The following is a 21,258-nucleotide window of genomic DNA, read 5'->3' on the forward strand; positions in this document are numbered from 1 at the left end:
ACTCACACCACTGCCACCCACAGCCTTTCTCACACCACTGCTAGGTCTCCCAGCCTCACTCACACCACTGCCACCCACAGCCTTGCTCACACCACCACTGGGTCTCCCAGGCTCGCTCACACCACTGCTCGGTCTCCCAGCCTCACTCACACCACTGCCACCCACAGCCTTTCTCACACCACTGCTAGGTCTCCCAGCCTCACTCACAGCACTGCCACCCACAGCCTTGCTCACACCACCACTGGGTCTCCCAGCCTCGCTCACACCACTGCTCGGTCTCCTAGCCTCACTCACACCACTGCCACCCACAGCCTTGCTCACACCACCACTGGGTCACACTGCCTCTAGGTCCCGCAGCCGCTCATACCGCTCATACCGCCCATACCGCCGCTAGGTCCCGCAGCCTCGCTCACACCGCTGCTCGGTCCCCTAGCCTCCCTCACACTGCTATCACAACGTCAACCCAGTTACCCTTACCATGCCAGTTCACATGCTTTTGCACACGCTCTCTGCACAGAACACTCTTCCCCTAACTACGCAGATGCCTCTCGGTTATGATCGAATCTGAGCCCGTCCCTGACTACCCCATCTCAGTTCAGCTTCCTCTTCACTCTGCAGCCCCATGACTCCTTTCATGTTTTTGCCGAACCTTGAGAGAATATGTTTCCCTTAACATCGCTTGCCTTCCTTGTCCATTTGAAACGAGCTCGCACAGATGCAGGGACGGTGTCTGGTCTGTCTGTCTCTGTATAAACCTCCTCAGTTCAGAGTTTTATTTCACCCATAGACGCAGAGGCTCAGTAAATATGTGAAAGACAATAAATGAAGCTGTCATCCTGTATGTATGTTTGGTTGGTACTACTTCCTATGACATGGAGTACTGAACAGCTACGTCTCCACCTGAACGTGGCACACTGTGACACATCCTGAGAATGTATCTGCTCCATCTTAGAAGCTATGCAAAGAGAAGATATGCACCCATCTCCGTACAAATTTTAATTTAACATCAAGAACAAATACACTACAATGTAACAGAGCAGCATTTTTCCCTTCAACGAGTTCTCCATCTGGACAGTGCTTCTAGTGTGTTTTCGCAGCAGGGATATTTAAAAAAATAATACTCTTTGAAACATTCGGTTTTGCATTACGTACCCACAAGAGGCTCAGTAACTGTTAACTCCTGGTGAATTGTCGTCTTGCAATTCTGTAAACCTTTCTAGTGGAAAAGAAAAAGAAGTCCTACCTTGCTTTCAGACCAGAAAAAAAAAAAAAAAAAGATCATATACACTGTAAATTCCATAGATATATCTCAGGCTCGCACACAGGTTGTACATACAAAATAAGTAGAGGATTGTTTTCTATTAAAATGATTCTGTTTGCTGTACCCAAGCAACAATCAAAACAAATCAATGCTGATGCTTCTCTAGGGAGAAAAATGGAACTATTTCTCCTTCTCTGTGATCCTCATGATGATGTCTAAGCTGCCTGAGATACAACGGTCTTGGCATAAATATTCTCTAGGAAAGTGTTCACTGCCTTTGAAGTTAGAGGATCGACCCAGTGTTAGCGTTAGAATTTTCATAATCATTCTTTAAGTCTTTACTTGGTTATTCAGATAACAAATCTATCTCATAACAATAGCTAAATATTACACATTATAATCAATAACACAATATAACTACTTCTTATTATGATGATGTGTCTTTAAATTCAAATGAATGACACTATTCCGATACTCAAAAAAAAAAAAAATCTATCAACTTGCTCACATTATGTTCCATCCACTCAGTCAATGTTCAATGCTGTCTATAATACAGGGAAAATGACTTAGCCTGTAATTGACATGTTAAACTAAGAACTTATCCTATCATTAGCTATTATTAATCTAGGGTCTATTATTAAAAAATAGATTGTATGGTTATAGTATTTCAACTGCAATGTTTGTTTACAAAGCGACTTCATGTAAGCATTACTCAAGAACTGTCACAGCCTGCTGCCTCGCATGGTGACCTCTGCTGACAGAGGTTGGGCAGGCAGTCAGGCGGGCAGGCAGTCAGGCGGGCAGGCGGGCAGGCGGGGCAGGTGGGCAAGCAGGCAGCCACTCATTTGATTATCGATTTGATTCCATTTAGGTAGCTACATATTTAATGATGTCTGCTACACAATAGATGTTACAGATATGATCCATACACATGAACAGTGGCTAGTTACGAATGGTCAAATTAAATATTTCTGCACAGCATCTAATAAACTTGTGTGTATATATGTACATATTCATATGTGTACACAGAGGGAAACATACACATTCCAGCATATACGTTCACACACATATATGTATGCATCATAAATGCAAATGAATATGGTACATTATTATAAACATAAGGGCTCTCTGCCATATAAGCCACGTTACATGCTACATATTTGTAAATATTCAAGTTGGTATAGGCGGTTATACTGACAACTTTTAGAAAAGTGAATACTTAGTATAGTGACAGGCAATGGTATTCTTAGAGGCATTAAAATAATCCAGCTTCATAGCTAATACATGGAGAGGCCGAATAATACTTGGGTAAGTTACTCCTCTGTGGTAATGGGAAGGCAGGCCCACCAGAGCAGGACCACTGCCCTGGCTTCAGTCCTGGTGACGAAGGGCTTTGCTCTCAAGTTAAATTCCTAATGGAAAGAAAGGGCCAAGTGTTTGCAGAAGTGAAATAAGTAAGTATTTTTTTTTTTAACAGAAAAGGTGATTCCATTTTAAAATAGAAAGGGAGGAAGGAAGGAAGGAAGGAAGGAAGGAAGGAAGTCTGACACAGTCATGGAGGGAGGGAGAGAAGGAGGGAGGGAGAGAGAGAGAGAGGGAGGAAGGAAGGGAGAAAGGAAAAAGCAGTGAAGGGGGGGAGGGAGGGAAGGCAGGGAAAGAGCCGACTCTTTAAACCAGGTTCTGTGGAAATGAGGTCTGTGTCAAATTTTGTGATAACCAGAAAGCCAACTGAACTAAGAGACCCTGCCTCCTGATATTTCCACTTTCACCTAGAGAAGCCTTACTGGGAAAATTCAGTGTAATCTTTCTCTAAATCTCAGAGGACCTTCCATTGAACATGTATTTTGTACTGGCGATTTCTCTAGAATGACAGGACAATCAGATGATTTACGTCTTTTCTTCTTCCCCCAAACCAGCATGTCTCAGAGCCCCCCCCCCCCCATCAGCTTTACCTGGGGCTCACATCTTCACAACTGCCTTCATTCGATTTTCACGGTCAGAAATTCGGTTTTCTTTCCATCTCTGTCCTTAAGATATTTTAAGTAAAATGATTGTTCTCTATACGCATTCTGTGTGACTTAGTACAGCCATCTGGAGATGTCACAATCAGAATCAGCTGGGACAGGAAAGTTTCAGTGAGCAAAGGTCTAGCCACAGCTGTGGTACTTTGGTTTTGGTTTCACAGGAGCAAAGGTGCAGTCGTTCCCATCGCAGGCTCAACAAGACAGCTCAGCTCTAATCCTATGCTACCCTTACGTCTATGGGTGTAGACCGACACTACTCATTCTCAAGAGAATTAACAAAAACCGTACATTGAAACATTTTGAGTATCCCATGGTTCAGAGGAGGAACTTGGCTCAATAAAGGGTGGGTCTTATTCCATTCAATTTGACATTTTAGAGAGGATTGTTTGTGTAGCCAGAGCTGATGGATATCTGCCTTCTTGGTGCTCTAAGACTACAGTCTGTAGCTGTGCCTTGCTTCTTTCTCTTGAGCATCCTTCCCTAGTTTTCCATCCAGGGATGCCCAACATCTTCCCAGTACAGAAGATGTCACTCACAACTGTTCAACTTCAAGGGCCTTTGGAGGATCACATTCTTTTGTGGGGAGCAGGAGTTCTAGTGAATTTCTGCAAATAACTTTTGGCTCCTGTGTGAAGATGCTGACGCGGTGTTGGAGCTTTTCAAGGAGGACGTACGGAAACACGCTTTCCTCAGATGACTAAATAAATTATTTCATGTTATGCTTCCTATACTTTCGGGTTAACAAGCATTCCTCTTCCTAGACTCTGTCAGATAGCAACTTGAAAAAAACCCTCTCTGGCTGGTATGTGTGTGTGTGTGTGTGTGAATGCATGTGTGCATATGTCTGTTGATTTTGCTTTCTTTGTTATTATTACTTTTAATCTAGTTTGCTTTTTTTGTATGACTGTTTTTTTGTTTTGTTTTATGAAGAGAGGGAGAAAGAAGGCACAGGGTTGAGAGGTGGAGAACATTTGGGAGGAGATGGAGGAAGTGAAAGCACGATCAGAATAGAGTATATGGAAAATTTTTTCAATGAAAACAACAAAATTCTCTTACTGGGGCCAAAAGCTTGGTTTTGAAGGGAAAGATATGAGCCATACAAGCCAGGTTACCTGAGTTTGATTCCCCAGAACCCTCAAAGGTAGGAGAGAATTGATTCTACAAAATAATCTTTTGACTACCCCACATATGCTACGGCAGGTATAACGCAATACATATATCAAACACACACACACGCACTCACACATCTTTACCAACACACACACACACAGACATATAAAATAGTTTTAAAACTATCTTAAGTATTGAAGGAAGAGCTCATAAAAATTCCTCATTCTACCAGAGCAATTGAGATTCTGTGTCTCCCTCTCCCCCGTTTGTTCATCAGCCTGCGTCACTCAATCTAATATCTCACATTAACGAACTTCTGTTGATTGCTGCTCTCCCTGATCACGCTGAGACAAGGTTGGACATATTGTGTTCATTGATCCTTTTTGCCTTTGGTTCTACAAACAGGACTGTCTCGGAGTGAAGCTGTACGATCTTGGACTGAAGCCCAGACTATCAATGCTCTTTCAAAAGGTGCACCCTAATCCTCCTGTCAGGGCCAGCGAGGAGGAGAACGCTTGTTTGACAGATCAAATTCTAATTCTAAGTGGTGGAGCACCCCTCCTGTTCACCTTCATGAAGACGACGCGAAAGTCTTTTGAAATCAATTAGAATAAAGTGCCCCTAGGCCCCACTAAACTGAAAGTTATCTATCATCAATGCCAGGGTCTCACTATCAGAATGTATTGATTAATCATTGCCCTAAAGAACTCAGATGCAGACTGGCTATAGAAATGTTAATATTTGACAACATCCTTTGATATGTCAATGAAACGTTGGACATTTCTGGAAATTCTCCTCACTCAGGCGGGCGGGTGGGTGGGTGGGTGGGTCAAGCGAAGAGCTTAGGCAGGCTCTTCTGGGAGGAGTTGATTGCAAAGGCAGAAGTCAGCCAAGGGTCATCTATGTCTTTCATAATTTCAGTGGTTAGGTGCGATCGCTGCCCCTTAAATGCTACAGAGTCAAATCATCTCCATTGTGATTCATGGATTGTGAGCAGGACTGGGAACAAACTTGAAATGATTGGATAGATTCAAATGCAGAGAGCCCTGCACTGTGGAGGCATATGTTGTGTGGAGGGAGTATAATTCATGGGCAGACATGCTGCAGATGATTCCCTTGTAGGTGTGTGTGGGAGGATTTTCTGTCTAGGAAAGAATTTGTCAGACTTCTACATTTTTTATTTTTATTTTTTGGTAACAGGGCACACTTTGCCTTTTACTCCAGTTGATTCTAAAGCACACGAGTCTAGATTTATAAGCAGTACCAGAGAGTGTTGGCACTAGAGTCGATTCACAAAATTTAATTGTGAATTTTCCATCTCTCAGGTCTTGCCAAGTGCATATGTGAAAAGTGTGGGAGCCACTGGGGCAGGAACTGCTAAGGACTGGCACCTTCATTTTCCAGAAGTTCCGACATCTATGGAGGTATACTAATGAAGCGTAAAGTCTGGCTTCTGTTATAGTTGGGATTACATGGAAAATAGTTCAGCCACCAAGTAAAATTAAGAACGTGGTAGGTCAAATGAAATTAATCAGCTTTATTTCCCGTTTAACTTCTATGCACCTTTAATATGCTAATAAAACTTTGCCTCTTCATAACAAAGTATGCAATTTGTTATGTATTCCAAGATAAGTTACAAAGCTCATTTTTGACAGAGGGACTAGTAGCATTTAGCAGAATTAGTTTTAGGCAGAGCGGAGAATAGGGGATGTTGGGGCAGAGCTCCAGAAGTCAAAACACTAGACTCTACTCCTGCGTTTGGAGGAGAGGTGTCACCATGCTTCAGAGGGACAAAAGGTGATCAGCCATGTGAGATCTCAGGCAGAGTGGCCATAGGCCTCTTCTCCAGGCAGGAAGTTAGGGTGTTGAGCAGGGACTGAAGGTAACTGAGCATCTGAAGCTGAGGGCAGATCGAGAGATGCTGAGCTAAGAGTATTGGGAAGGGCAAGCTAGCCACGGGAGACTATTAGCGACCAACCATTGAACCATGAAGGCAGCTTCAAATTAAGTAACGTGTGTGTCTGTGTTTTTCATCCTTGGGTCCAGTGTTTTCTGGGTGGGAGGTTGGTAGCACGGTCTGCCTGGAGCTTTAAGCAGGGTAGGCAAAAACTACATGCAACATTTGTGATGTCATGGTTATAGCCTCGTGTACACAGGGCAGAAGTACTAGTGGTCACCCTCCCTTCTAGAATTCATTGCTGGGCAGTGGCGATCTCTCATGGCTTCTAAATGGGGAATGAGGCCAAAAACTCACTGAGAAGGCAGGAGTAAAAGCCCATTGGGTAAACGTGCTCACCACCAAGCTTGACAACCTGAGGTAGAGCTCTGAGACCTACATGGTGGAAGGTGACGTCCAAACCCTGCAAATTGTCCTCTGACTTCCACACACATGCTTAGTGTAGGCACGTGCATGCGCGCGCGCGCGCGCGCGCACACACACACACACACACACACATGTATTAAGTTTTTAAAATACACATCATAAAAGCACCCCTACCTGATGCACATCGACTGCTGGGGAACTCAAATGTAAACTCAAGGCCATCACAAACCTATTCTGGCCACCTGAAAACTTTTTCCTGAATAATTTTTTATCCTCTTTTTTTTTTTTTTTTTAAATAATAATTGGGTGTCCCAATGTTTAACTCCCTTATCACTAGAACTGGGTTAATAAGCTTCATCTTAATGAACCTGGGAGAGAATATGAGGTGTGAAGATTTAATTGAGACAAATAAGACGGAAGGAACATTGAATTTGGCACCTCAGTGGTGGCAGGCGCTAGGGAAATGGCAGCTATTGTTCCTGGCAGAGTCAGGCTTCTTACCATTGCATTTGTCTTTTGAATATTAACGTCATGGAGGAGTAAAAGATGGATGCTCCTTCCCGTCTCTTTCTCGCCCATTTCTATTCCTCAACAGGAAAATTCTTTACTATTTCAGTTTTCAAACTTTTGAAAGATTCCAAAATGAATGTTATCACTTACCCATTTTCAATTGTGTTTATCCCTAATCTGTGAGGGAGAAAACCTTTTCATGTACATAATCTCTCACCATTCTGGTAGGTATAAGATCTTCTATTAGCTTTGTTTATAAAATTGAAATAATAACCCAAAGTCTTTATTTATTTATTCATTTATTTATTCATTATTTTTGTTTTGTTCTGTTGCTGAGGGTCAGGTAGACTGTAGCTTAGGCTAGTCTTGAACTTCTTGCTCTGTTTTTTTTGCCTCCATTCCCAATTGCTAGCATCACAGGTGAGCTCTGCCGTGCAATGACTCCCTTCCAAAGGATCATTTTTATTTTAACTTTTGACTTAAAAGTATCTTTTGATTTAAACAGAGTTTACATATGCAAAAGCACACAGACCAAGAATAAACAATTGAAGGAACTGTCATTTGATATATATGTATGTATATACACACATGTATATATAATGTCATACTATGTCAAACAGATCAGATTATGAAATACACGAGGGTCTGTGCCCCTTAAACCTCCCTCTCATCTCCTCTCTAGAGTCAATAACTATTCTGACTAGTATTCTTACAAATTGATGTCTTTGGACCTAAACTAAATCATATGGAGATTTCTTTAGCTTCCTTGACACAATATTATATTTCAGACTCATCCCTCAACTGCATGTAGCAGTAATGCTTTCTTTTTAATGCTATATAGCATCCCATTAAATGTAATGATGCTTTTATTGATTCTTACAAACAAGGAAAGGAAATGGTTAAACTCACACATAAAAACAACAGCAAGACAAAAAAGTTAAATCATGTGAAGGAAAAGTAGTGAGGACAGGTTACAGTGCCTGGGCTTCTTCATCAGTCCTTCCTAGAAGGGCAAGCGGGGGTCCAGGGCAGGGCTCAGGTAGCAGTAGAAACAGGGTGTATGCTTGCCTGTCCATCACAGACTGTGCCAGAACAGATGTTTCCCAGAAAGCTTTGCTCCGGGGGCCACTATGACTCATGACTTTTTGAGATTGTCCTATTATAGTGGGTGATGATGTCATGTAATGATGACATTTAAACTTCCCAGCTGCTCCTTCCTTCAAAAACAGACCCAGGTCTCTGCCTTTCTGCTTCTCTGCCTCTGTACTTCTCTGATCTAGCCCGGCCCCTGCCTCTGCCCCACCCTGCCCCTCAGCCTCTAGGCCTCTGCCCCGCCCTCATCCCTGCCCCCACCCCATCCCCAACCTTCACTCCCCTGTTTCACTTTGTATTTTGCCTGTGGCTCCATTGCTAAATCCAACTTTCCAGGTCGTTTTTCTCATGTTCCTTCAGGGCTCTAAATTAGGCCTTGGTTTGTCTGTTTTCTTATCTCCCAAAAACTTCCGAAAAATCTCTGGACACCATTTTCCTTATAGTTTTAGAACCAGCCTTTCCCTTACACATTGTTTGGGAGGTAACACAAGCGAACATTTGTGGTCAGTGTGTACACCTTTGGCTGTCATCTCTTGTACAGATTTTAAAATTGGGGAGAAGGGCATTTAAATCACACAAATAAGTAGCATACCAATAAAATACACATTAGGATATCAGGAATTAATCACTTGTGGGAACTGATTTAATTCTGGGAATTTATAACTGAATTTTCACAGTTTATGAACCAAATTCATCAACAGACCACTTAGAAGGCGAAGGCATTAAATGAAGTTGACTTTTGATCTGTACAAGTCACCTTGCTCAGTAGAACAGAAAACACTCAATTCAATCAGAAACTCTGTGGGGCCCTAAATGTTCCCCAGGCTGAAGTCAATTGGGAATTCTGTCATGCAGAATTTAACAATAGTTTGTCCTTCAGTCTCCAGCCTCCTGGTGTTCCTGGCCTCATGCCAGAACCTTCCCCCAGACAGCGAGGGCACTCTCTGAGAGGAGGAGAGAAGGAGGGCAAGGAACACCCAGCTAGTTAAAGGGGAAATTAGTAGGTGTAAGGACATGCACATGATCACGTGATCCTTGGGGGACTTACTTCCTCCAGCAATTAAAAACACCCTGAAAGATTATTAAACAACCAAAACAAAAAACAAACAAGCAAAAAAACCCCCAAAAGACAAAGAAACAAAAACAAACAAAAACTAGGCTTACAGGAAGCTGAGTGGGCAGCAGGTCTATAATGATAGCTAGTTGGGAGGCAAATCTTGGAGCAGTTGAATTTTTTCCACAAGTAGAATGATGTCAGGGTTGGAAGAAGATAAGTAACAGGATGGAGAACGGAAGGATGGGAAAACCACAGTGTTCTCCACACAATCAAACTGAGGAATTTGCAACCTTGCTCTTCAATTAGTCCTCATTCTCTCTAAACCTGGTTCTCTCTGCCTCTGCCTCTGCCTCTGCCTCTGCCTCTGCCTCTGCCTCTGCCTCTGCCTCTGCCTCTGCCTCTGCCTCTCTGTCTCTCTGTCTCTCTGTCTCTGACTCTCTCTTTCTGTCTCTCCCCCCACCTCCCGTCTTCTCCCTTTTCACCTCCCCTTCCCCTTCCCCCTTTGAGAAAGAACACTGTATGGCCCAGTCGTGCCTTGGACTCCCTATATTGCCAGTGTGGTCTTTGAACTCCTCAGCTTCCTGCCTCTGCCTGACGACTGCTTGGATTACAGGCATGCACCTGTCACACCAGCATTTAGCTACTCTCTCCTCGAAGACCTTCCTGAGTAAGGAGATAGGAAGCATCAGTTCGCCCTAGATAGTAAAAGCAGAAACATCATATGATGATAAGACATGCCTTCCTATAGCCTTCTGGACAGTCGCTCTGGATTACGCTGCTACCAACTGCCAGGAGTTGAAGACTTTCTTCCGGCGGACCAGCAAACAAGGTAAGCATGGAAATCATTCAGCATCCGTGCCCTCAGTAACCAGAACGTTGTGCATCATCTTGCTGATGCTATGCTAGGGCTCAAGCTGTGTTCCCAGACCTATGATTAAGGAGTGGACACGGGCGTGTGTCACTTACCATTTTAAACCTAGATCTTACATACCACAGTGTGTACATCCAAATGTGTGATAATACATCATATGCTTCTTTGGATTATAACTGACAGGAGTGCTGTTAATAATTAGCTTGGGTCCTAGAGGAACGTGTTGCCTGTTCCACTGAAGTCTAGCAGGGCTTACAGGTTACTTATAGTATTTTATTATTGTTTGAGGATTGTGTGTGTTTGTGTGTGTATTTGTGCATGTGTGTTGACTAAATATTCCCCTCAACCCCTCCCCTCCAATTCTCCCCCTATTGCTCTGACGACTTTTTCTCTCCCAATTTCATGTGCTTTTCCTGGGAAAAAAACAAAAAACCAAAATCAAAATATGAAACGAAACAAAACAAAACGAAGACCAAGCAGCAACCAGTCAAACAACAACCCCATGTTCTGCCTGTATGTACATGAGTGTGGACCATCTACAGAAGCATGATGACGTCTCAAGGGCTGTATCCTTGAAGAAAACCAACTCTTTCCCTCAGCAGCCATCCGTTACCATAGCTCCTCAGCTGGAGGTGAGAGCCCATCCACGCTGAAGTTCTGTGTGACTTGACTGTGGGGAGGTGTTATGCATGCAGTTGTGGCCTTGCTTTCATGTGTACAAAGGCCCCCAGGGTATCGGAGAACACTCTGGCTCATCCCTCTTCAAGGATGATCCTTGAGCCTTGCAGGGGAAAGGGTATTATATACACACCCCATTTAAGGCTGGTCTTCTACAGCCTCTTAGCTTCCACCTGCCATCTACCACACAAAGAAGCTTTTCCGAGGAAGGTTGATAATTGTACTTATCTGTGTTGATAAGTGCTTTGGAAAGAGTTTTGTGCTACGTCAATTTAGCAGAAAAGATATAGGTTTTCCTCTAGTGATCACTATCTTTGCAGCCATGAGTACTTGGCCCAGGCTAATGGTGCCAGGAAAGAGTTCCATTTTGTAGAGCAGGCCTTAAGTCAAGTTGGTAGGTTGCTCTCAAAACATCAGTGCCACCATTACATCGGTGGGCATATCCTGTCAGGCTAGTCATTGTTTGTAGAGTACAAGGCTCATAGCAGGATAAGAGTTATAATTCAATGTCTGCTTTAGGAGTATATACACTACCTCCCAGCACTGTGGAAGCTAGCCAGTGGGGAAGGGGCTTCTAGGTTGGTACCAGCTTGATTTTGCCGTCTGCAATGACTGACTCAAGTATGCAGTGTGAGCCACAATAGGCTCTCCAATTCTGATGGGGAATCAAGAGTAGCGGCAACAGCCTGAAGTGTTTGTTGGAAGGGTCTAAGGGAATCTTTTGATGAACAAGTCAGACGGGTTAATGATACCCGGCACTGGACTTTTATCTGGTAGCCTATGATACCTGATGGCAGCCTTGCCCTCACCGTCCACCACCACCATTACAGGATAATACCATGTAAAGCCATTTTAGCCGGGCAGAGTGGCACATGCCTTTAATCCCAGCACTTGGGAGGCAGAGACAAGTGGATCTCTGTGAGTTTGAGGTGAGCTTGACCTACAGAGTGAGCTCCTGGTTATCTAGAGCCTCCTAGTGAAATCCAGTCACAAAGAAACAAAGCACATGTGCGCGTGCGCGCACACACACACACACACACACACACACACACACACACACACACACACACACAGTTTATATGCATATATATCTATAAAGTTAGGAAGCGGCTACAGTCGTGGGTTCCCACATAGCTTTCTCCCAGGGCTTAAGTGAACATTAGTCGTCCCTCCTCTGACCTGCTCTCCCATCTTCCATCTCACTTAACCAGTTTTGCTTCACTCTGAGGCTTAAATGACTTCACCCATACACATGGCGCTGCTATAATTTGGCTCCATTTAAATCCGGGCTCCTCAAAATCCCAGGCAGCTCCTGAGGTTATATGAGTCCTTCTTCCTCCTGGCTCTTAAGTCCTGAGCTTCCGGCTGAAGCAAGCTCTATTCCAAAGGCTTGGCCTGCATTAAGCTCCCTGGACGGTTAGGTCGGGGCTCCCAAACTCTATTCAACAGTGTCACCTAAGGAATTCTGTTAACAATTTTACAGTATAATCTACCACCCGAGATAAATACATCATAATCTCTACACATCATTATTTTTTTATGCTCTTGGGGGATTTCAGTGCAGAGGGATATTTAGAAACTCTTGTATTAAGGGTTTATAAAAATACAAGTTTGGGGACTCTTTTATGTACTAATAAAGTCAAGCTAGTTAATATCCTTCCTGTGTTCCTGAAGTGTTCCCAGCTTCCTGTGCCTGTGAGGGGCGGGGAAAGGAACTTATTCTCCTGGTCTTCCCTACCCCTGCCTGCATCCTGTGCTGCCCTTCCCCTCACCCGGCTTACTTTGTTATAGGAAATGTCACTCCCCAGTTTTCACCTTCTAATTTGTCTTTATTCAACCTCTTTCTTCAAAACAAACAAACAAACAAGCAAACAACAAACAAGCAAAGCAAGGCCAGATCCTTCCTCTCCCGTAACAACGTTGCTCACCATCATCCACCTCCTCACTGCCACCCACCCAGATGTCCACTCCCAGCCTTGCCAGTAGGATGCGATGGTCTCACATTCTTAGGGGACGCCTGACATTCTCAGTTCGTCCTTGGCAGGGTTCCTCTGCTGAAGCTGCTCTCTCACAGATCAGTAGTGACCGACTTACAAAGACACCTCTCCTTTTGCTCCTTCCTCCTTTGTCTTTGGATAGTATAGCTTGAGAACACGACTTCTTGCCCTAAGTTTGATTTATATTGACAGCCTTTGTTGCTTAGAAAGCAGCGGGTGAGTGCGCAAGTTCCGTTCCCTCTCATTCCTTAGGAAATAGACGTCAGGAACTTGAACATGAGAACGCACAAATAAACCTCCATGCGGCACAAAGGACCCTTCCAGGGGCGCTCCACACTATGCCCTTCACTACCATGAAAAACTGGAAACAACCTGGGCATGCACACCATACCATTATGTGATGCATCATAATGCAACCATTACATAATGGTACGCCACACACATAATCGAAGTAGATACTCACATGCACAAGAGTGACTAAGAGTAAGGAAATATTTAGGGGAAAATATACTTTAATGCTTAGCATAATTTTAAGTCTTACAGAGAAGCACATGGATTTGATCCACCCGTGCCTTCACATGAGGCATGTGGAATACACTGTAAACTTATTTACTTGATCCTCATGTGCTCATACACGAGGCACACAGAATCCATTGTGAACCCATTTGCTTCAGTAGTTCTTCACCATTTTAACATTTTTAACCCAACTTCAGTGAAATTAGATATCTACCTTTGCTCCTAAGTTGTGTTTATTTTAAAAATGAGATCAAAGTTTGCGAAGCATATTTATTTTACTCTTAATACACTCAGTCAGTTATTAATGTAGTTCAAGCTATTAGTGAGAAGTCTCTCATTTCCTAAGAGGCCAAGAAGCTTTGCTGAAGGTCCCCATTGATCCAGGGATCTCAGATGAAGCTGTTGCTGCTTGCTGTAAAGGCAAGGTCAACGTTTCTCTCTTCATCAGAGAGGTGATCTAGCATTCTCTAAGGTGCTATGTGGGACTAATGTCTGAGGGGGGTGTTTTATCTTTGGGTTAAATATGATGTTGGAACTTTAGTAGCATAGCTACAAAACAAAGTTTTTAAACTCTCTTCTTCTGTATATAAACATTCTGTATATTAAATAATAAAACATCCCAGAATCCAATTATTTTCTGAAAGAAAGCATGCCTTTTCCCTCAAAATTTCAGATGATATGAAATTACCAAAACCTATATTTCTGCCAGACAGAAGTTACTTTTACTAAGATAAATGTTTAAAATGAATTAACCCCAATCTTGATACAGTTAATAATCCTGAGGCCATATAGAATAGTTTGGGCATACATGTGAAAGCATGCATATGTGTGTATGTGTGTGTATGTGTACTGTGATATGTGGTATGTGTATGGGTGTGTGATGTGGTGTGTGTATGTGGTATGAGTATATGTGTGTGTGGTGTATGTATATGTGTGTGTGTGATTGTATATGTGTGGGGGTGTGCATATATGCATGTATGCATGCATATATATATATATATATATATATATATATATATATGGGGTGGGGTGTGTGTGGGGTGTGTTTGTGTATGTGTATTGCACTCATGTGTGTGTGTGTGTGGTGTGTGGGTATGGTATATGTGGTGTGTGTATGCATGTGTGAATATGGTGTGTGAATATATCGTTCAGACCAAGTCTCTCTCTCTCTAGTTCCAGGACTGTCCTACACTCTTGATTCTCTTGCCTTGGCCCCCCACATGCTGGACTCACAGGCCTGCTTCACCACCCATAACAGGCAGTATCTATGCATTGTTTTCATGTTCAGAAAGAGAAGGAGATGCATGTGGAGGATCGGCAGGTTTTGCTGTGTCCTGGCAGCGGGGAGCTGGACAGGCTCACACATCTTATATCCTTGTATATTCCCTTCCTCTATTCCATGTAGAGTGGGGGAGGGGAGTCCTGAAGCACTGCTCTGGGTGGTCTTCTTTGTGGTTCCACTCACAGCTCCATAGCTCCCTTCCCCTCCCCCTCCAATAGAAGTGATAACAGCAAAATGGAGCACTGGCTCTTTGCTCCATGTCTCCTCCACACCTTCCCGTCTTAGAGACGTCCCTCAACTTCTCTAACTGCTACTTTTTCTAGTGTAGCATTGCTATGAGCGATCGCTGCGTTAGTCTGCAGACGGTGTCTGGAGCAGTAACTGACTGGTAGTAGGTACTCAGCAGGTGTGAGCTAATATGACGTCTGTTCTTCCTCTTAATCATTTCCCTCCAAACGAGCTAGATAAATCGACTACCTATGTTAAAGTGCTCTCCCTTGTTTCAGTAATGGACCAGGCTTGTCATCCTTGTCAGCTACAGTCATCTCAGAAGGAGTGAGTTTGTTCCTATGTAGATGATTTCATATAATGTTGAGCTGAGTACTGCGCCTGATGGCTGATGGATGGATGCTGCCCCGAAGGAGGAAAGCATTTCCAGCAATTCCTATTCGCAAGAGGGAGGCAAGACAGGCATGCCACTATGCTAAGCCCTGTTTTATAAAAGGACAATCTCAGACCACTAGGGAATAAAGTGGTCCAAGCCCTCTTCCACCAAAGCCTCTCAGGGATGAATCAGAAGCTCGGCAAGAAATCTCTCTCATACAGCCAACTCCATCTCAGTGCAAGTGAGAACGGCATCCGCTGGCCAGGATCCTGTTGCAGAGTTCTGGTCCAGTGAGGCCTCCCTACCTGTTTGCCTCCTGCCCTAGCTTAGCTGAAGAACACATTTTCAACGGTGTACTTTTTTTTTTTTTTTCTTTTTACAGTTGGTAAGCTAGAATGCAAAACAAGTTAAATGAATTCCCTTTAAAAGTGTGTGCGATCAGGTCATGTGTGCAGAGTGTTCCTCTCGAGGAGAAGGTGGATACCAGACATCTCCCTTGATCACTCTCAGTCTTATTTTCTCCATCTCTCCTTGAATCTGGAGCTCACTAGGTTAGAGTTGGTAAGACTAGCTCTGGGAATGCTCCCGCCTGTCCTTCCATATCCCTGGGGTTGTAAAAAAAAAAAAAAAAAAGGACTCAGCTTTTTATAAGGAGACTGGGGATCCGAACTTGGGTCCTCATGCTTGCTAGGGCCAACCACTTTACCAACAGAGCTGTCTCTCCCATCCTGCAAACGACTTTTGACAGCTAAGGGCAGAGGTGAAGAGGAAAGGATGTGTTATCAGGTGAGGTTTGAAAAGTGCGGGAATGTTAATGAGGTGGAGAGATCCAGGCAAGCTGTTCCAAACGGTAGGGTCTGACAGACAGGCCAGTAAGGGCTAGCAGAAGGGACGGGTGTGGGCCGATGGGAGAAACGAGAGCAAGCAGAGAGCAAGCATTCTCCACCCAGACCATAATCAATTCTGAATCCTATCACAGAGTAGAAGAGGTACCATTAAAGGAGAATGCTGAAGGAATCATGAGACCAGACACAGACAGATGGGGAAGTGCAAAGGGACCTGTACAGAAAATTTGAGCTTGTCATAAAAGGAGCCATTGCTCAGCCAACAATGATGCTGTATAGATGCTGCCCTCAATGGCTGATTCGGCTTTCCTTGGATCAAGAGGCTCTGCAGTTAGGAAGCTATAGCAAATGTTTTCTTTTACCAAAACAAAATTTCCAGTGAATTATTATACTTGATTGGGGTTATCCACAGAAAATTAATTTCCCAATAAGAATTTTTTATACACTGGACAAGGGTCAGAGAGTCTGAGTCTAAAGAGACCCAGAGGTCGCTTGAATAATACTTCAAAAGATAACCAGGCACGCCTGGGTGAGACTGTCCTTGCAGGAGAGAATTAAGAACAAGATTGCTGGCTGGCTGAAGTAGTGGGGCTTCAGTTCTCCCCGGAGCCAGGGCTTAGACTGATGTCTGACCTTGCCTTTCAAGTACAACCCTTGCAGCCCTGGGGTAGGTGTCCTGAGAAAGGAAGAAGAGAATCTGAGTGTGGTCCCCACGTACCAGCTCCACACTCTGTTCAGAGCCAGTGGTCCAGGGAGCAGGAGAGGAGGATTCTGAGGAGAAAGGCAGTGAGGGAGAAAAGGAAGCAGAATACACAGCAGGGGACAGTTGGACTTCAGCCAAAAACATCTCCCGCAGATGCCCCGTTGGGATGAAGGTCAACAGAGCTGCCAGCGATCGGTTAATGGGACAGAGTCTTAGACAGTTCATTTTATTCCAGATCATACGTGTATTTGGGAAGTGAGAAGAAGTGAAATCACTCCGAAAATGAAATACCACATAGGTCAGATGAAAGGAAAAAAAAAAAAAAAAACCATTGGAAACTGTGTGTGAAGGCAGAGGTTTTTTTGACATGAGTTTTGAGCTAGGAGAAATGAAGGGAAATGCGGTAGAACAAAGAAAGAACTAAAACTGACCAGGGCCATGTCTCCTGGGGAAGGTCAATGCATATTAATTAGCGGGCGGACGGTCACCTTGGTTGAGTAAAGCATGGGATGAGGAAATGCCACAGTCAGCAGGGCGTGAGGATGCAGGACTCTCGACTAAAACCAGTAGCACGGGAGAAGGGCATGGCGTCGTACCAGCCACACAACAGGACTGCAGGCATCCAGGGCCGGAGTATTTCAAGGGAAATTAAAGACATAATCGCAGCAAGATGGCAAGAGCATCTGCTTCTCTGAGGACACACGTCTTAGGCACAGCGCCCCTTAAGTGTAAAGGTGCGCCCCAGGTAAGCGGCCTTGCAGGCAGGCGCCCCGAAGCCCTTTTGTCTCCATTGAGGCAACTCCATTGTCATATGCTGCTGGAGAGCTGACCATTGTCATATGCTGCTGGAGAGCTGACCATTGTCATATGCTGCTGGAGAGCTGACCATTGTCATATGCTGCTGGAGAGCTGAGAAAGTGTTATTTTGGGATTTGGCTCCAAGGCTAGAGATTCTGTAGGTGTGCCTCATTGCAGGGGGAAGGAGACAGAAAAGATGGCATGCCTCCTCTAGTCCCCCATAGTAGGTGCCACACCACAGACAGTGGCAGGCCCTTTAGTGAGTCAATGCTCCTGTCAAAATGTGGGGACAGAATTGGGGTCAAAGTTATTTTCTTTGATGATTGGGGGCATGAAAAGGCAACTACACATACACACTCACACACACCTACACACGCACACTCTCACACTCACATACTCACTCACACTTACTCACATGCACTAACACTCACATACTCTCACACACTCACTCATACACACTCACTCACTCACACTCACTCACACACACACACTCCTCTGTAAATACCTGTCCCTTCCTATTTCCATCTTTATTCATCTCTTTATCCATTCAACCTTTAAACCAGACAGATCTCTCTGTCTCTCTGTCTCTGTCTCTCTCTCTCTCCTCCTCTCCTTCTCCCTCTCCCTCTCCCTCTCCATCTCTATATCTATCAGTTGTTTGAAGCCTTAACTAAAACAAAAATAATTCAATTTCCCAATCTGAGAAGCGCTAAGTTTACTTGAAATATATACCCAACTAGGACTGCGGGGGGTCCCTGTGTCTATGTGGATGGCTCAAAGATCAATCTAGAAGATACATATTACTATTATAATACCAATGAAAGAAAACTAGTTGTTATTCAATAGTATGTTGACTAGAAATGCTTGATATACCTATGAAATACTGAGTCCAGTTTCTACTATAAAAACATCAGTTCCAGGAACATTAGGGTTTCAGAGTAGGGATTTATTAAGTGGCCAACAGATGAAGAATGTAAGAATGAAACCAAGCACTAAAAATGTGGGATTTATGTGGAAACTTTTCCTTTAAATGCATCCCTTTCTCCTTAAGAGGATTAAGAAAGCATACAGGTGCCATATTGCTTGTTTCCCCGAGCAGGTTAGCCTCCTGTAACAAGGTGGTTTTAGAGACATAAAGCAAACCTCCCCGCCCATAAGATCTGGGTAAAGGTGAAGTAAAGTTCTTGAAGTATTTCCTAAGAACGCCCAAATAATGAAATGCTCTGCCTCTTTCAACCAGTCACATCCAATTCTTTTTAATAGACACTTTCTAAGAGTCTTCTATATACATAAGACACTGTGCTAAGCATTGGGCACAGCCCTCAATGGGAGTAAGAGATGCATGCATTTGGATACTGGGTGTGAGGCATGTGGACAGAGAGAATGGACAAGAAAGCAACCTCATTCAAAGATAGATCCTCCGGCATCCCAAAATATCTGAAAAGGGGAATTCAAGGCTCTACTTCCAAGTGTTTGTTTCATTATTATAGCCTCTGAGAACATGTGGCTGTGGGTGGATTCTGGAACTCACTGAGTGTTTCTGGAACAACAGGTAGCACTGTTGGGTCTTGAACTTGAACAAGGCTGCATGTGATTGGCAAGGTGTGGGCTGTATCACTCAGGGGTCTTTCTGCAAACATTTGAATATCCAGCCAAATACAGAGAACGGTCTCGTTAAGATAAGAGGATATCCAGGGAGGTTTTTATGATGAATTGACAGTCATATACTAAATGCTAAGAAGAGCATATATAAAGATTTTGGGAGCAAAGTGGAGTAGCCACTTGGAATAAAGGGATCCATATTTTCCCCAATTGTCAACTTGGAAAAATGGTTAAATCTCTTTGCAATGCAGCAGACAGAGGCTTTTGTAAGACACGGGGGGGGGGGGGAAAAAGGTTTTCGACCTATATATCTCCAAGGTCTGTTTCTTTAGCTACAAGGAAGAATCAGTTGGGTTGGGGGGGGGGAAGAAGGAAAAAAAATAATTCTAACAACTAAAAATTACTTGGATTCACTTCCTTCCTTGAATATTGAACCTATAAAAGAAATTCCGATTCACATGAATAGAGATATTGCTTCAGTATTTTAAGACCATCAACCTCTCGACACCAAGATAAACAAGTGCCCAGCTAGGAAAGGAAGTTTTTGAATGAGATACCTGTCTTAGCTAAGCTTCTAACATAAAGGATAGCCTTTTAATTATGACTTGCAAACAGGAATAGTAAGTTTGTACCAACAGGAAAGGATAAAGCCAAACATAATTTACAACCCTATGCTAATAGCCTAATTTGAAAGGGATAGCCTTCCCCCTCCTAAGGGTCATTGTGCTATTTCCAGAATTTTCAAATGCACTCAGTAAGTTAGTATACAGTATTTATTCTCTTTCCCGTTACTGATGTCAGGCCTATCTGTCACTATTTGCTTTATGCTCATTCTTCTGCCAAATAAAATATTAATTGCATTTTTAGCTGCACTGCTGGTGATCAAAGAACTCTGATATGTCAGGCTAAACAGATAGAAATGGCATCCATTAACATATTTATAGGTTCAGGGCTTCTAGAACATAATTACACCCATTAATTACTTGGCAGTACTTGATTACAGGCTGAAAATGAAAGGCATTTCCAGCCACCTCTTTCTCCGCAAACCAAAGTTTCTTCTTCAGTCGTACATGTTTCTCTAAAGACATATCCAAGGGAAACAGGCCAGGGAAACTCGCCCTTCTGCATGTCTAGAAGGCTGGATCAGTAAAAGGAGCCATTCACTAACTTTGAAATAGAATGTATACAAGCTAACCAGATGGTACAACTAGGCTGACTTAAAAAAAAAAAAAGCACATTTGAAGTATCATACAGGTTTCATTAATGTTTTAGACTTCTAAGAAAGACGATTTCAAGCCAGTAAATCTTGAATGGAAGGCATGAGGCTATGATTATATTTTTACTTTCAAATAAACTTCTTCAAATATCACAGAGGGCCAAATAATTTTGAATTTTCTAATGTATTTGGACATGTATTTCTAACACACATACACACACGCACATACACACTGGGTTGGGGGAATATGAGAGAGAGAGAGAGAGAGAGCGCTAGCAATTTTAAAACTGTCCTGGTAAAAGGCTCATGAGATTTGAGGAATTAATAAACAATTATTCCGTGGACTGAGCAGCTGTGCGGGTCCAGAAGCTGCCAGCTGCATTTAGTATGTGTTCCACAGAAAGGACAGTCATGCACACTTGACTCCTCTTGACCAGATAATCAGCATGCAAAATGACGGTTTCCCGTAATAACTTCAGCACCAGACCCAGACACATCTGCTTTTAGCAAGGAATGAAGTCATTTAAAAAAAAAAAAAATCACACAAGCTTTCCCCACCACCACCACACACACACACACACACACACACACATACACACACACACACAATTTCAGCATGAACCCAGCCAGGATAAACCAGCACAGATCTGGGGAGTCTACCTGTACAGAGAGATCTGTACAGATTTCTCTGAGTTCTTTGTTGCCCAACAATAAACTGTAAAAGGCAGTCATATTTGAGAGTAACAACCATTCGGCTGTGGTTCTGGGC

General features: G+C 43.4%; 1 protein-coding gene across 17 annotated transcripts in view; it reads right to left on the reverse strand.

Moving 5' to 3' along the window:
* Grip1 (glutamate receptor interacting protein 1) overlaps positions 1-21,258 on the reverse strand; it is a 611,271-nt gene that overhangs the window by 241,519 nt on the left and 348,494 nt on the right. The gene's annotated exons all lie outside the window — the stretch shown is intronic.

This window comes from Mus pahari, chromosome 9, assembly GCF_900095145.1.
Source record: "Mus pahari chromosome 9, PAHARI_EIJ_v1.1, whole genome shotgun sequence".
Lineage (NCBI taxonomy): Eukaryota > Metazoa > Chordata > Mammalia > Rodentia > Muridae > Mus > Mus pahari.